This window comes from Lithobates pipiens, unplaced genomic scaffold (genome assembly GCF_037356315.1).
Source record: "Lithobates pipiens isolate NorthernLeopardFrog02 unplaced genomic scaffold, aLitPip1_a1.2 Scaffold_8, whole genome shotgun sequence".
Classification (NCBI taxonomy): domain Eukaryota; kingdom Metazoa; phylum Chordata; class Amphibia; order Anura; family Ranidae; genus Lithobates; species Lithobates pipiens.
Window position 1 is genome coordinate 567,784,079 of NW_027507903.1, and position 5,000 is coordinate 567,789,078.

The 5,000-nt window shown below is 45.4% G+C and overlaps 1 non-coding gene across 1 annotated transcript; it reads right to left on the reverse strand.

Annotated features, from left to right (window-relative positions):
* Positions 1-589: 589 nt before the first annotated feature.
* TRNAM-CAU (transfer RNA methionine (anticodon CAU)) lies at positions 590-662 on the reverse strand. The gene has a single exon. It is a non-coding gene; the product is annotated as a tRNA-Met (tRNA).
* Between the last annotated feature and the right edge of the window lie 4,338 nt (positions 663-5,000).

Here is a 5,000-nt window from a genome sequence, read left to right on the forward strand (position 1 = left end):
TGAATTTTCACACATGAATAATATCAGGATCACAGGAACTCACAGGGGAAGCTGAAGATCATCCAGCAACTAATGGCTTATGCTGCTAGCTTTAAATAGGCCACTGGGCACCAGAAATTGTCACGCATTGTGTACGCTTTGGCGTACGCACATGCGTACTAGCACATGAAGTTTCTCGGCCGTTCTCGCTCTTCTGCACATTTGCATTGGCAAATATCTATGTGCCAATCTTCTGCAAACCATTCTCTGACAGAGACATCATCTTTTTTTTCCACACCTTTGAAAAAGCCCTTTTGAATTCCTCGGTGCTTTGTTCTTTCTGTGTGATGAAACTAAGGGAAGCATGTCACATAGATGGAAAATGCCTCTGTTGTACCAGGATGAGTAGACATTGTATCTTGCAAGGTCTGTTGGATGCAGAGCTAAAGATTTTAGCTGGGTGGAATATGGTGGAAGGCAAAAGAGCACTGAAAGCTTGATCTTCCGGTCAATTTTCCATCCATATGGTTTCCTACAAGACCTAAGGGATGAAGAGTAGTGTTTTTCATAGATTAAGGACCCCAAGGCTCACAAAATGGTTAGAGAGTAGTGCCCCGTGTGAGGATCGAACTCACGACCTTCAGATTATGAGACTGACGCGCTACCTGCTGCGCTAACGAGGCCAATTAGTGAAAGTGATATCGTTGTCATAGCTGGCCACCATACATGGAAGCTGATGGCGGTGGCACATCTTTTTTTCCCTTTGGTTTTCTCTATTTTTCTCAAAACAAGGCAGCTAGTTTTCCCATATGGTCTAGCGGTTAGGATTCCTGGTTTTCACCCAGGCGGCCCGGGTTTGACTCCCGGTATGGGAAATGCAAGTCCTTTTAACGACCCGCACACTCCTAGTGCTGAAACCTCAAAGCTGTTTTTCCATTGTAACCTCCAATCATTCCCTTGTTGTCAAAGTACCAAGGGTCAAAGCCAGGGATGCAGACAAGACAGGTCAAGCCGGGTCAGGACAGGAAATGAAATACTATCAGGAACACACGAACTCACAGGGCAAGCTGAAGTTCATCCAGCAACTAATGGCTCATGCACGCGCTTTGGCGTACGTATATGCGCACTGGCACATGAATTTTCACACATGAATAATATCAGGATCACAGGAACTCACAGGGGAAGCTGAAGATCATCCAGCAACTAATGGCTTATGCTGCTAGCTTTAAATAGGCCACTGGGCACCAGAAATTGTCACGCATTGTGTACGCTTTGGCGTACGCACATGCGTACTAGCACATGAAGTTTCTCGGCCGTTCTCGCTCTTCTGCACATTTGCATTGGCAAATATCTATGTGCCAATCTTCTGCAAACCATTCTCTGACAGAGACATCATCTTTTTTTTCCACACCTTTGAAAAAGCCCTTTTAAATTCCTCGGTGCTTTGTTCTTTCTGTGTGATGAAACTAAGGGAAGCATGTCACATAGATGGAAAATGCCTCTGTTGTTCCAGGATGAGTAGACATTGTATCTTGCAAGGTCTGTTGGATGCAGAGCTAAAGATTTTAGCTGGGTGGAATATGGTGGAAGGCAAAAGAGCACTGAAAGCTTGATCTTCCGGTCAATATTCCATCCATATGGTTTCCTACAAGACCTAAGGGATGAAGAGTAGTGTTTTTCATAGTTTAAGGACCCCAAGGCTCACAAAATGGTTAGAGAGTAGTGCCCCGTGTGAGGATCGAACTCACGACCTTCAGATTATGAGACTGACACGCTACCTGCTGCGCTAACGAGGCCGATTAGTAAAAGTGATATGTGTGTCATAGCTGGCCACCATACTTGGAAGCTGATGGCGGTGGCACATCTTTTTTTCCCTTTGGTTTTCTCTATTTTTCTCAAAACAAGGCAGCTAGTTTTCCCATATGGTCTAGCGGTTAGGATTCCTGGTTTTCACCCAGGCGGCTCGGGTTCCACTCCCGGTATGGCAAATACAAGTCCTTTTAACGACCCGCACACTCCTAGTGCTGAAACCTCAAAGCTGTTTTTCCATTGTAACCTCCAATCATTCCCTTGTTGTCAAAGTACCAAGGGTCAAAGCCAGGGATGCAGACAAGACAGGTCAAGCCGGGTCAGGACAGGAAATAAAATACTATCAGGAACACAGGAACTCACAGGGCAAGCTGAAGTTCATCCAGCAACTAATGGCTCATGCACGCGCTTTGGCGTACGTATATGCGCACTGGCACATGAATTTTCACACATGAATAATATCAGGATCACAGGAACTCACAGGGGAAGCTGAAGATCATCCAGCAACTAATGGCTTATGCTGCTAGCTTTAAATAGGCCACTGGGCACCAGAAATTGTCACGCATTGTGTGCGCTTTGGCGTACGCACATGCGTACTAGCACATGAAGTTTCTCGGCCGTTCTCGCTCTTCTGCACATTTGCATTGGCAAATATCTATGTGCCAATCTTCTGCAAACCATTCTCTGACAGAGACATCATCTTTTTTTTCCACACCTTTGAAAAAGCCCTTTTGAATTCCTCGGTGCTTTGTTCTTTCTGTGTGATGAAACTAAGGGAAGCATGTCACATAGATGGAAAATGCCTCTGTTGTTCCAGGATGAGTAGACATTGTATCTTGCAAGGTCTGTTGGATGCAGAGCTAAAGATTTTAGCTGGGTGGAATATGGTGGAAGGCAAAAGAGCACTGAAAGCTTGATCTTCCGGTCAATTTTCCATCCATATGGTTTCCTACAAGACCAAAGGGATATAGAGTAGTGTTTTTCATAGATTAAGGACCCCAAGGCTCACAAAATGGTTAGAGAGTAGTGCCCCGTGTGAGGATCGAGCTCACGACCTTCAGATTATGAGACTGACGCGCTACCTGCTGCGCTAACGAGGCCAATTAGTGAAAGTGATATGTGTGTCATAGCTGGCCACCATACTTGGAAGCTGATGGCGGTGGCACATCTTTTTTTCCCTTTGGTTTTCTCTATTTTTCTCAAAACAAGGCAGCTGGTTTTCCCATATGGTCTAGCGGTTAGGATTCCTGGTTTTCACCCAGGCGGCCCGGGTTCGACTCCCGGTATGGGAAATGCAAGTCCTTTTAACGACCCGCACACTCCTAGTGCTGAAACCTCAAAGCTGTTTTTCCATTGTAACCTCCAATCATTCCCTTGTTGTCAAAGTACCAAGGGTCAAAGCCAGGGATGCAGACAAGACAGGTCAAGCCGGGTCAGGACAGGAAATGAAATACTATCAGGAACACAGGAACTCACAGGGCAAGCTGAAGTTCATCCAGCAACCAATGGCTCATGCACGCGCTTTGGCGTACGTATATGCGCACTGGCACATGAATTTTCACACATGAATAATATCAGGATCACAGGAACTCACAGGGGAAGCTGAAGATCATCCAGCAACTAATGGCTTATGCTGCTAGCTTTAAATAGGCCACTGGGCACCAGAAATTGTCACGCATTGTGTACGCTTTGGCGTACGCACATGCGTACTAGCACATGAAGTTTCTCGGCCATTCTCGCTCTTCTGCACATTTGCATTGGCAAATATCTATGTGCCAATCTTCTGCAAACCATTCTCTGACAGAGACATCATCTTTTTTTTCCACACCTTTGAAAAAGCCCTTTTGAATTCCTCGGTGCTTTGTTCTTTCTGTGTGATGAAACTAAGGGAAGCATGTCACATAGATGGAAAATGCCTCTGTTGTACCAGGATGAGTAGACATTGTATCTTGCAAGGTCTGTTGGATGCAGAGCTAAAGATTTTAGCTGGGTGGAATATGGTGGAAGGCAAAAGAGCACTGAAAGCTTGATCTTCCGGTCAATTTTCCATCCATATGGTTTCCTACAAGACCTAAGGGATGAAGAGTAGTGTTTTTCATAGATTAAGGACCCCAAGGCTCACAAAATGGTTAGAGAGTAGTGCCCCGTGTAAGGATCGAACTCACGACCTTCAGATTATGAGACTAACGCGCTACCTGCTGCGCTAACGAGGCCAATTAGTGAAAGTGATATGGTTGTCATAGCTGGCCACCATACTTGGAAGCTGATGGCGGTGGCACATCTTTTTTTCCCTTTGGTTTTCTCTATTTTTCTCAAAACAAGGCAGCTAGTTTTCCCATATGGTCTAGCGGTTAGGATTCCTGGTTTTCACCCAGGCGGCCCGGGTTTGACTCCCGGTATGGGAAATGCAAGTCCTTTTAACGACCCGCACACTCCTAGTGCTGAAACCTCAAAGCTGTTTTTCCATTGTAACCTCCAATCATTCACTTGTTGTCAAAGTACCAAGGGTCAAAGCCAGGGATGCAGACAAGACAGGTCAAGCCGGGTCAGGACAGGAAATGAAATACTATCAGGAACACACGAACTCACAGGGCAAGCTGAAGTTCATCCAGCAACTAATGGCTCATGCACGCGCTTTGGCGTACGTATATGCGCACTGGCACATGAATTTTCACACATGAATAATATCAGGATCACAGGAACTCACAGGGGAAGCTGAAGATCATCCAGCAACTAATGGCTTATGCTGCTAGCTTTAAATAGGCCACTGGGCACCAGAAATTGTCACGCATTGTGTACGCTTTGGCGTACGCACATGCGTACTAGCACATGAAGTTTCTCGGCCGTTCTCGCTCTTCTGCACATTTGCATTGGCAAATATCTATGTGCCAATCTTCTGCAAACCATTCTCTGACAGAGACATCATCTTTTTTTTCCACACCTTTGAAAAAGCCCTTTTAAATTCCTCGGTGCTTTGTTCTTTCTGTGTGATGAAACTAAGGGAAGCATGTCACATAGATGGAAAATGCCTCTGTTGTTCCAGGATGAGTAGACATTGTATCTTGCAAGGTCTGTTGGATGCAGAGCTAAAGATTTTAGCTGGGTGGAATATGGTGGAAGGCAAAAGAGCACTGAAAGCTTGATCTTCCGGTCAATGTTCCATCCATATGGTTTCCTACAAGACCTAAGGGATGAAGAGTAGTGTTTTTCAT